Source organism: Colossoma macropomum, unplaced genomic scaffold, assembly GCF_904425465.1.
Source record: "Colossoma macropomum unplaced genomic scaffold, Colossoma_macropomum, whole genome shotgun sequence".
In the NCBI taxonomy this organism is placed as follows: Eukaryota; Metazoa; Chordata; class Actinopteri; order Characiformes; family Serrasalmidae; genus Colossoma; species Colossoma macropomum.
Genome location: NW_023494801.1, coordinates 10,317,320 through 10,330,361, shown reverse-complemented (window position 1 = coordinate 10,330,361; position 13,042 = coordinate 10,317,320). Strand labels below are relative to the sequence as shown.

The 13,042-nt window shown below is 38.1% G+C and overlaps 1 protein-coding gene across 1 annotated transcript in view; it reads left to right on the top strand.

The window, feature by feature from the left end:
• Window positions 1-13,042, top strand: part of crhr1 (corticotropin releasing hormone receptor 1) — a 155,835-nt gene that overhangs the window by 40,494 nt on the left and 102,299 nt on the right. The gene's annotated exons all lie outside the window — the stretch shown is intronic.

Sequence of the window (13,042 nt, the reverse complement as noted above, 5' to 3'; positions counted from 1 at the left end):
ATCTTAAATAATCCTAAATGTTTTCTGACACTGTAGGGTCTACTGCTATCCATACAAATAGATAAAGATACATCACATAGCTAAAAGGTAGCTGCAACATCTTGTTGCCCGAGTTGGCTATAAGCTTTCATTAGTGTAGTTTATTAGCTACACTGGCCTCGTAGCTCCAGTGCCAAACTAAAGAAGCAAACTTCAGACACAAAACATGTCTTGGCTGATTGACTATATTTGGGGTAAGGAGGAAATTGTGCAAATTTGATTTCTAGTCAAACCATCACTTTCAGTTACTGTGTTTTGGTTTTGATTGCATTAGGAATCCACAGTGCACATTCCCCATGCAACCACACAGACCAAAAACATCCAACAAAACATTCAATAAAACTCTTAATATAATATTTGAAAATCACTTCCTTCTGCAGTTGCTCAAAGCATTGTTCTCTGAACTAAAAGAGTTTCTACTTGTGTAATTTTTCAGTGCTCTTTCCATCACTAATGACACACAGCACATATCAATGGGCTGCCAAGGCCTATCGCACATTACGAAACAGAGTTAGGGTCGATTCCATCCGCGTAATGAACTGAATCAGTCTCCCAGATGTAATTTATCCCCACAAATAGCTAAATTGAAACTGAATTGGCCTCAACACCAGAATGAGGTGAGCATAATTTACATCTTGAAATCCCTACTGTCTGATGCTGAAGCTTTTTCCTAACCATAATAAATGGATGCTGATCTGGAGGAGAGCTGAGGCAAACTGCCCTGGCTGAACACAGCTGTAGGGCGAAAGGCAGCACAGGCCTGTGGAAGCAGCTGCTCATCATGTGGTCTCCCCCCCCCAAGTGTGTTTATACACCCGTCCGTGCCCTCTACAGTGTCACATACTGGGACAATGCTGAGATGAGTAGGTTCATTTTGTTCTGCTTTTTCCTTTGCTCTCTGCTGCTTGCCTTTGTGCATGGGCATCCCTGTAGAGTTCAAAAGCAGCCTCTCAGCCACCAGGGGCCTCTTTCAAAACAAAAAAAAAAACATTGAGCTTTGAGATTAAGAAGTTAGTTAACAAAATAAAGCAGCCTAAATACTTAATGAAAAAATATCTGAGCTCTTGACCTTAGCCCTCTATTGTTCACTGTTGCCTTAGGGCAACAAACTCAGTTTCCTCACTTTATAAAGAAGTTAGACATTTTTAATGACAATAGAAAGGTTAATAATGAAGGAAAGAGTTTGAATAAATCAGTAAAAAAAGGCTGAACTTGGTCACACTTTGACACGGTGCAGCTGGTGGATGACACGTTTCAACATCAAACAATTTCTCTTAGAAAAGAAAGTTTTTAGCATTTTCATCCACTCAAAAATTATGATTCACAACTGCTGGAGTATGAAGTTCATTTAGATGTAACAAGGAATTGCCGAAACATGTCTGTTGTCTAGAAGTAACACTGCATGCCAGTGGAACTGATTTAGCCAGTCGCAAACAAAGTGTCACTTACTCAGCCACTTGAGAGAAATGCGATTATTGTTTAGATTTTCATTTAGAAAATTTATATTTAGAATAACCTGGCATGTTTGTTTATTTAGGAAATGTAACATTTAGTATTTGATGTGTGAGCAACATTAGTGGCACAAGACCCACCAGTTTTGATTAGAAAAGCCAAATCTGATGATTTGAAAATTACTTTGTTCTTTAATAAGATAAAAAATCTTGTTTTTTTATAAGACACATTGCATCATTTCTTTCCATTCTTGCACAATGTTGCCTGAAGGCAACATATCCAAATAGACCCCATAAGCATTATTTAGGTCCATTTTATAAAAGAAAAGTGAATTCAAATTGTGTCAAATCTTGCTCTCTGTACGTGTGTAACAGAGGGTTGAAAGCTGAATTTATCATCAGCATTAATAAAGTAGGGTGTAACTCCATCGTCACTCATAGCTCACTGAAACAGGCGAAGAAATTCTGTCAGACATGCAGATTTTAAACTTTCAGTGGAGACCATATTTGTATTTAAAAGTAGAAGCAGAGATATTTTGTTATGGTATGAATTTAATCAGTTATTTTTTGTGTCTTCCTTCGCAGAAAGAAAAGTTGGAAGCGCCAGCTTGAGCCTGAAAGTAATTCATAGCATAACTATGTAACTACATTTGAATATTATTGCGAAATAAAAGTAATAACATTAGAAATCTAAGCGTTAGTCTGACAGCAATGTGTTTGGATATATACCCAATCCAAATGACCCTTTCAACTTTTCCCGAACTCATCTGATAGTGCCTTTGACTAGCACTGTTGAATCTGATGTGACTGGAATTGTCAGATGACCCAAAGAGATCATGACAGCTTTGTGTGTCCTCTTGTCAAGGTCTCAGGCCAGCAAGAGAGAACCAATCCCTGGGATTTTTGCTGTCTGTATGCCAAGGTCTTTGCTGGAAGTCCCTGTGTTGGTATGGCCTGGGGAGAATACAGGCTTGACTCTTGGGTGTTATTGCATTAGACCCGAGCCCCCAGCTCCTGCCAGTCAAGCTTTTTTGTGGCAGAGCTTTTCCAGCAGCAAGCTAAGCCAGCAGAGGCAGCAGGAGCTTGGGCATGTTTGTGGTGTTCTTGCATGTTAGGGCCTATTGTTAGGGCAGGATTACCCATTTTACAGTCTGCACAGCTGCCGGATGCATCAGTCTCCCTACTCGACCTCAGCAACTGACCACACACCTGCATCTCTATACAACGTTTGTATTGTACAACATCTCGAAAAGAACGGCTTAGGATGCATTTGTAACATGTTCTAAAACAGTACATTGACATGCAAAGTAAGACTTTCTTAATTAAAATGCATTAAATAACCCAGTTCTTGGTTGCTGTATTGCTTACAACACTATGATTTATCGTATTATTCAGATGGAAACAACTGTTAATTCCGCCTTTTAACTTACTCTTCCTAACCTTTAAATGCAGTCATGATGTCTATTTGTAAATGAAAAGAAAATTAACTTTCAGTAATGATTTTTCCAAATTTCAATGGCAAGTGAAGCATAAACTCCATAGAGATCCAATCAAACCACATACTTCAACGTTGCGTTCTAAACTGTACTTAATGATCTACTAAAATGTGTTGGTGTTGTAATTGCAGAGCAGCTCCTACGCTGTACTAACACAGCCTGTCTGACTCATTTTGTCAAAATTCAGATCTGCTGCTTGTGCTGCTCAGTTCCAAACCTATTGTACAACTGTTTCATTTGAAAAGAGCAGAAAAAGAGCTGATATTTCCACCTCAAGCAGTTATGTGATGGAGTCAGAGGCAGTGTGGATCAAATGCATGTCAGTACTCTGATAAGGATCACTATAATTACATATTTGAGATGATTCAGCCTCTCCCGAGAAGTGATTTCTTTCTGAGGTGTCTGTTCTTTTAGCTTTAATGCCTGTGTGGATGAATGGCGTGAATTTATAAGACCTTCAACTAAATCAATTATAATTTATTTATTTTTTAATATTTTATATATAATAACAATCACTGGTTTATGAAGACCTTTGCTAATCATGCATGTCGTAGTTTCGGCTGCAATTTTTGATTAGGCTTTTAAATACTAAATATAAAATCAAGTGCCAATGTAATAAACAAGTACTCTGGTATTCAAATTATTTAGGCCAGACTGGAGTCACCTATTATCTTTATTCTGACTGAACAAATGTTTCCAACATTCAAAAACATTTTAAATGTTGGGAAATAAACCGTTGTTAATTCCAGTCTGAGTATGTTCAGGCATGTTCAGAAAATGCTGTTCTGCATTCAACAACACAGTAGAGGCTGAGGCTACTAAACCAGCGTAAAGCCCTCTGTTTCACAACCTTTACAGCATGTAATTTAACTGCTTAAATATGTGTTCTTAAAGAGAGGGCCTATATAAAAGGTTAATCAATAAGCAGTTAGATTTAAAACATAGCCACAGTAGCAAAAAACACTGGACCCTACAGACGTATAGTAAACACACATAATTACACCTATACATAAAGCAAGACATTCAGCATTCAAATTATGGGAGAGCAATGAGGGCTTAGCTCCTCTGAAAGAGACTCAGGCTGAAGTTTGGGAGACACAGTCTATATGGTATTGGTGTACATGAAAAATAAAAATTGGGTCAAATCAGACTCCAAAGAGCTCAGTCTCTCTTGTGTGTTTCTGTTGAACGTAAAATAAAGGTGCACACTATTTGAAGTTCTCCTGCGAGAGCTGGTTTGTTTCTGTTCTGTGGTTTTATCTGCACAAAGATAGGAAGATGTTAGATTTTCTTATGTTAGTCTTTGTATGTGCGAGTGTGATAGTTGGTGCAAAACACCTGCCCCACAGCAAGGTGGAAGCCAATGATTTGGCAGAAAGTCTGGGATGGCATTTGGGTGGCCACTCCAGCCACCCTGTTCAAACTGACTGCAAGAATGAAAATATCAAAACATTATTTGAATTTATGAAATAATGACGACAGTAACACCAACAGCCACATATCAGTCCATCATATTAGTTTTGAAATCCATTCTATGATTTTATTCTCTCATCTTTTCATTCACGTTTTCAACTTTTACACTTAATCAACAAGTGAACGCATTTCTTAAGTGAATGCTTTACTCATATTACTATTACTTATGTTACATAATACATTCAGCCCACATTTAGGTCCTTTAGTTATTGAGTATATATGTAAATGCCTTGTTCACAGTGCCTTAAATGGACACATGCACACAAACTTGAAACAGTGTGAAAGTTTAGAGCACCCACACCTCTAATTACTATAAATTTACACTGGCAAAAGTTCACTTCACAACAAAAAGCACATTATAATGTGAGGCTGTGCATATTCAGTCAGCATATTATAACAGACTAAATCTGGACACGTCGTGTAAAGACCTCCCTCCTCAAAAGCCAGAGGGCAATTTGAACACCAAAGTGCAAGAACATTAACTGCAGATGACTAACATCAAACTGAAACATTCATATTGAGTGGTGTGTGGGTTGTGACTGAACTTCATGTTCTCCTTGAACTTTAAACAATGCTTAAATAAAAGGCTGAATAATGTTCTACCGATTTTCAGTTGGTCTATTTGAAAAAATCTTAATCATTTTTATTCATTTCTAAAACTCTACATGAAGTTGGGATATTCCCGCGGTTTTCAGCAACAATAGAGAACCCAAAGAAGCTTCCATCATGAACTCTCCATGGCAGCAATGAGAAGCTGGAGATCAAGTCTGGTGATCTGCTCCTAAACCAGCTCAGTCAAAAACCCGCAGAACCAGCAGGATAATCGAATGTCTCCACAACACTGGGCCTATTGTCTAGTGGATTTTCTTGCAAAAATTGCAGGTTCATCAGTGGGTTTCAACAGAAAAGGGGACAGAGAGCTGGAAAGAAGCAAAAGGACGGATAATAGAAAGCAAGGAAGAGGAACAGCAAGAATGAGAGAGAGAGACATCAGATTTTGACACTTGCTTCCTCTGTCTGAGTGGTAGCTTTTGCCTGTCTGCTCAGAAAAAACCTGCTGCAGAATAAAATCTTCATGCACACAATGAGCACTTCAGTATTTTAGAGAGCCACTGTTAGAGCAAGGTGTTCACACAATCTCAGAGTGCAGCAGAAATGATCAGGGATGAGTTGGAGGCTGTTCTTCATTTTCGCTTTATTCAATAGAGTTGTGTCTACATGCCCTTTTCCTTGAGCAGTCACATCAGACAAAGCAGAATAAGCAGGTTAGGGAGGACCACGCACTAGCTCAGCTAGACTCTTTACAGCTCAACAAAATATGTAAGATCTCAGAGCACACAAGCAGAAGTCTAAGCAGGCGAGCATTTTTGTTACGAGGAGTTTAAAATGATCCTGGACATTTAACAGATCATAGTGTTTTCGAAAAACATCTTGAACTCAGCAATGTGTATGTGTTTTGCAGTGTTTTGTACCCTAATGTTTGTTCCTCAGTGGGCTGTTATGACCTGGCAAATGGCCACCAGAACAACAGGGGCAAGCGGACATTTGACCCACCACCATTTTCATAGCACTGGGGTGATGCCCCACCATTTTTGAATGAGTTCAGACGGCTAATTCCAAACTGGACGACTGACCTGTCAACAGACAGACAGTCAAAAAACCAAAATCTCCATTTGAGCTGAGGGGCAGGAAGATCTTCCCAGTGACAACTGTGTGTTTAATGAGAGGACTGCAGCAGTTGACTCACTGCAATGCACAAACTATTGCAATATATATAAATATTTCTTATTATGGTATCGCGAAGCTAAAATTTGATGTTCTTCAGAGATGTTAGCTAGGTAGGACATCTGCGCAAAGCCCAGTGAACCCTGCAGGATCTAAACATCACACTGACAATGCTAATGAAACGATTTGTTGAGACATTTTATTATACTGTAGTCATGCCATATGCTTCATAAAGTCGTATATAAACTTTTGGCGCCCCGGGTCATATTAAATGTTTTGTTGATTTTCTAAGTGACAATAAGTGAACACATCCTCTTTAAAGAACACACTCCTGCACTTTTGAATGCACGATTATTGTTTATTTGCTGAATTTTGGAACAATAAAATAAAAAACATGACCTGTGCAAAAGTTCTGGCATGTTTTATAATGTATGTTTTATCTTTTCCAATATGTTAAACACAGCAAACAAACTGAAATTGTGCAATAAAATTGCAAAAAATGCCATATTCAAGTCTGTTCCCTGTAAAGGATGTGTTAACTTATTTTCACTTACAAAAATCAGCAAAACATGTAATTTTTCATTTTTTCATGTGACTGTATACAGTGTTCAAAATTAATTTTAGTCAGTGAGTCAATCAGTGGCCCAGTCGTCTTTCGCCAGTGAGTCAGCCGCTGTGATAGCACAGTTTAGCCCAGATTATTGTTTTGGTTGTGTCCCACCACATTTGGGGGTGTGATATCACTAATGACCTGGCACTTATATCAAAAACTAAATTACTGCCATTGTAGTGTAAAAATGTCAAAGTGTGTACGGATAGTAACAAAATTTTGATCTGACAAAAATGTATGCGCTGAGAGGAGAAATTAGGTCATGGATTGATCGCATTTAGGGTTAAATCTATTCAGGTCATTATAATTATGTAAGTTAAAAAAAAAACCACACACTAACATTCTCCATCAAGGGGTTACAGGCCACACTTTCAAAACTTTATTCTCTTTTAATTTCATGAAATCATTGATAGGACATCTCAGACTGGTTAACTGAACTACAAGTAAGAAATAATTCAAATTAAGTAAATTATGCTTTTGTTATCATTTAATTCAGGCTTCTAAGGCACAATGACAGCTTCCTCCATTAGGCTGAAGGTGTCATCTCCATTAAAACTCCTTTAAAACTGCTGCATGGAGCTGTTCCTGTGTTAACTGCCTTCTCTTATATCACAAGAGTTCACATTCGCTACCATATGACATACTGCTGATAAAATCTAACAACATTATGAGCGAGTAGAGCACTTTCATCTGGATCACACTGAAAGAATAGGTGGTTCTATTTTAAACTACTGCAGATGAGAAATAGGCGGTCCTCAGAAGTAAAGAAGCTGCGTTAGCACATTAACACAAAGAAAAATGTCTATTCTTCTGCTCACATATTGCTATGACAGTTATCAATTACTACACATCTGCACTGCTGACAATGTTACAAGTTATTAATGATTACAGAACACTTCATTCAATATAAAACAGTGAGGAAGCAGCATAAGCTGTCTGTCACATATACTTCCTGCCAGTCATCTATCATGCATCTATTCCTCATAAATGCTTCATGTGCAGTATAGTGCGATCTGTCAGAAACAGAAGTAACACTTTAGTCGAGTGTTAAAGTGGACTGAACTGCCCTCAAAAATGACCAACCAGAAGAACAAACTGAGCAGCACTAGGCCTTAAAAGCAGATCTACTCATGTTTTGCACCACAGCAAACCCTATTTTAGTACTGAAAAACAGCTGTCATGATTTAATATACAGATGTGACCGCCCTATAATAAGACAAAAAGGCAGTCACTCTTTTGCCTAATTGCTTATGCATTTATAGGTGTTTCACTCTCAAAGCTCAAAATACTGGGAAGAGATTATGATAATGAACCACCTACTCCAATTCACCAAGATTTGGTCTTCCTGTTTTTGAGGCTTATCAATGGTTTACATCTTGTGGTAAAGCCTCTGTATTTACTCTGGTACAGTCTTCTCTTGATTGCTGACTATGACAGATTCGCCTATGTCTTTGATGGTGTTCTTGATATGATGAACTGCTGTAAAGGTGTTTTTGTTTACCTGGCCAAGAATTTTTCTGTCATCCACCACAGTTGTTTCCCATGGTCTTCTGGGCCCTTTGCTGCCTCTCAGCTTACCACCATGTTCTTTCTTTTTAAGAACATACCAAAAAGTTTATTTGGCCACATCTATTGTTTTTCCAATCTTCCTGGTGAGGTTGTTTTGATTTTTCAGCCCAATGATGGCTTGCATCACTGGCAGTAAAGCTCTCTGGACTTCATATTATCTTATATTTTTTGTTTACTTGTAAGTAAAATAATGAGAAAATAACACAACCAGGCCAACAGCTGAGCAGCTAACTACCCAATTACTTTTGTGTATAAAAAGGGTTGTAATTCTTACACGGTTCACCCGATTAGGATTTAAATACCTTCGTATTAAAGCCAAAGGTCTGCAGTGAAAGCATGATGTCAGCTAAAATAACTTTGACACACAAATATTTATTCAATATTTAAGATGGCATTTCTTGTATAATGTAACAATTATACATTCACAAAGAGTAATAACTCATTACTTTGACGTCAATATATTAAAAAAAAAAAAGTCTTTTGAGATGAAAAGTGAAACTTTCAGTTGCTGATGGATAGGGTGAAATCATAATACACTTGTAATGTACTTAAGCCCTAACAAGCCAGCAGTTGGTAATTAACTGGATGATTATTACTACCTAATGAAATAGCAAACGAGATCAGTAAAATATTTGACAGAGCACTTTAATTTCTGTATCATACATTATAATTTTTGCACAACCCTTACCTGAACATTGGGTCCATATAAAATATGCTTATTATGAACTCTTATATATTGAAAAATCTAATTATATGCATGTTTTTTCAGACTGTCTTAACAAAGCAGTAGTTGCGTGTTTTTCTTCTTATCAATATCTCAATAAATCACAGGTTTACTCCAAATAAGGATCCCATAATCTGAAGGGAGGATTTCTAGTTACCATTTACACCTAAGAAGGTGGTAATTCACACTGCTTATTGTTTTATAAAGTAGTAAAGAGCAGCCAGTTAAGTATCAACTAGTGGCTTGTTAAAAAGACCATTAATAAGAGCGGTTCAGCGGTAATATAATGTCCCCCCAAAGTGTTAAACTTTCAACATAAAAATAGACAAACTGCTGCGAGAAACAGAGGGGAAAAACAATTATGAACTTTTTTCCTCCTACCTGGCAGAAACAGACTTTCATATAAAATGGATGTGAGCTAAACAGGGGTTTATATTGCAGTGATAAATACTTGTTATACTACATTGATAGCCTTTTTTGGCCTGCTAAATTGGCCACCCCCCACCAGCACAAATTATCTGTAGACTGTCGGTAACTATCGCCTCATTTAGTAGTACTGCCTCCTAATTATTTAATCTTAATTAAGCGAAACAAAATGAAACAATGGAGATACTTCTATCGTCCTTAAAATAAAATCTGGAAATAAATCAGTAAAAGGTCTCACTTGATCCAGCAGGCCACTTAAAGACACGTAGACCAATTCAGCAGGTCAAGTATTTCTCGAATGTGCCCCACAGTTTAATCATTTCTGAGCCCCAGCTGTTTACCAGCCCAATACCTTATCTAAAGCTGCCGTGACTAGAGCTTTCATCTCCTATTGTATTTGCACAAAGCACCTCCACATTTAATTTCAGCTATTATATTTTAAAACCCCTAGGAAGGCACAAGGGCAAGCCATATTTAAGAGCTATATCTCTTTCTGAGCTGTGAATTTATCCTTCATCCTTACACCGTTCAGCCTCTTCCTTATCCTGCAGTTTATAAATGCCCCTGTTAAAGACCGAAGTAGGACCCCTGACTCTCCTGGTGAGAAAACAGAACCAAGGCTTAATAAACAGCAGCTCAAAGGTCAGGTCACATGGTCAGAATACTGTTTCTGGTTGTTAATGTGGTCAGGGAATTAGCTGTCACACATTTTTATCACATGGGTACACGAAGTGCATGGACTCCCCCTAATCATTTGCAGCCATTTGCTGTTTCCCATTTAAAGCAATAGTTAAAACAAGACTCTTACACCAAAAGTAGATGATCAGCTAAAGAAATGTTTAGTGTCTAAAGGTTTCTTGCACAGGGCTTTAAGTCTGTTGTTGCTAACAAGCAATGGAAACAGGTACCATGCCAACTGCATGCCTAAAACATTTGCCTCAAATACAGTGGGACTCCCAGAAATTGTTCATAGTTGTGGCCAGATGGGGCCACTAAAGATATTGGGGTGGCACACCAAAACCAAAAGCCACAACGGAATGTCACTCACTCTATTATAATTCTATGCTGTTGCAGTATATAAACTAGTTGAAAACTGTCAATATAAGAGTCAAGAAACTCTCCTTCAAACAAATTTAAATTCCAAAGTGGCCAGCAATTGTCAGCACCATTGCTCAAACATCAGGGTGGTAAATAATCTTGAATAAACTTCGTATAGACTTGCTAGGGGCATCATAGGGGGTGCACACCCTGAAAAGTGTTCATTGGCCTTTTCAAATTATATTTGAAATTATATAAAAAGTGCAAAATCTTCAGACTAGGTGTGCAGAACTGGTGCTTTCTGTGCACTCCTCTATTTTCTATCACTGTGAAGAAGATGCACAAGGTTTCCTTTATTGTTGGATGTACCATATTTTTTTCCAAATGGTCATGCAGGCTCATTTAAAGCCCTATTTACAATTTACATGTTTGTTAGCTCTTTGCATATCACAAACAGCAAATGGCATTGAGAATTCAGAAAACAGCAGATTAATCAGCAGAAATTGCTGACTTTTAGGGTTAAACATTCCCAGCAAAGGGAGGAAAAAACTATTTAAGGAAGCAAGGGAAAAGGCTTGCTTATCCAGTGAACATCCTCAGTTCAGTGTGCACACTAATGCATGCTCACACACTCTGCATCCGTGTCGGTATGATGGAGAGGCACTTCATGTAATCACCTACCATATGCGCTAACTTGTGACAAGCGAAAGCAACCATATAATGAATTTGTATAATGAAGGAACCAAACAGCGGCACACAAAAGCAAACCCTCAGGACCGCATTTGCTCAAGCACTTACCCTGAGCACTCACTAAAAGAGTTCTCATCTGAATCGCTGTGCTGTAATTTTTACCATATGTACACTAGAAAAAGAAGAAAGAAACCAGAGGGGGCTTTTTCAAAGAGGATTTTTTTGAGAGAGAGAGATGCAGCTAGCCATGTTAGGATAAAATGTGGCATAGAAACATAGCAGATGGCACAGGCACACAGACAGTCATTTCAATAAGGGAGGACATAATGGCACATGCTCAACTGAAGAAATACAGTAGTCAGTCAGTTTGAGTGTCAAACAAAGACTAAATCAGACACCAGTAATTTACTTTGTGTGTAAACACATCTTAACATGGCGTGTCGTAGCAACTGGAAATGCATGAATCCATATGTAAAAAAACTTGCCTGGTTGTTATGATAGAGAGAGAGACACAAGACGTGACAGAGTAGACAGCAAAGAGATATGGAAACCAAAAGGGAGATAATAGAAAAACGATGAGACATTAAGAAGTTTCTGGAAAAACCTCAGGCAGAGGCCGATCAAGGCTCGAAGCACATGTCGAACTTGCAAGTCGAGTTTGATGTTGCCAGCTTGTAAAACCCACTAGGGGCTAAATTCGGGACTCTTTGCTCTTGCCCCTCTCTCATTCACCAGCACATGGCTGGGTGCATTGAGTGGGGGTGGTGGTATCAGAGGCGCTGTCAGCACGCCACTCTACAAAACCATTTTTCCTGAAGGGAGGTCAGGAACCAGCCAAGAGAAGTGGCAATTCTAGGAACTTTTTTAAGGAGGGGCCACGAACGAGCCAGGATTCTTTATAAGGGTCCAAAACTAGAGTTCAAAGAATTATTTCTCTTTATTTATTACTCTTATCAAGCATGCAAGACTTGGTTGACCACCAAAACTGTCTACATCAGATAAACAGTACTCAAAGCTTTCATCTTTGAAAGAGAGGAGACAATCAATCTCTTGCTTCAGATCTGAAAAAAATTCTGCATTTCTGTCCATGCTTCCACTCTGAAAAGACAACACCACAATGCTATGGTGTCACTGAGAAAAGGAAAATCCAGACCTCTTCATCACTGTTTTTGGCTGTTACTTTTTTTTGCAGGAAACAGAAAATGCAACTTCTTGAATTTTGGAGGTGTGGAAAAATATTCCAGCAAAGTTCTTTGAAAAACTGAAACGAAGTTTCCAGAAGTGAATGGAAGATGTAAACCAAAAAAAGTATAGTGATGCTGCTTTGTATTAGAAATTTAATTTTATTTGGAAGAAATATTACTTTTAGTTGAAATAACAAGTTTATCATCTCTCTCACGCACGCACGCACGCACGCACACACACACACACACACACACACACACTCACACACACACACAGACACAGACACAGACACAGACACAGACACAGACACACACACACACACACACACAATCTAAGCCCAGCCCAGCGGTCACTGGGCGGAAGGAACAAGTTTAACAAATTATAAAATTAATTTTTGCATGTATTTTTTCAACCTTCTATAAACAAAAGAGATTAAAGAAATCAGCAGAAATTTCCTAAAAGAAAACTAAGGCTTGGTCAATTATTAACCATATTAGATGTATTTTCATGCAACAATGACTAATACACAACTAATTACAATGACTAAAGTTGACATTGGCTTAAAAAAAAAAACCTCCCATACCCCCAAATTTACCAGTTGACCATCAGAACGCAA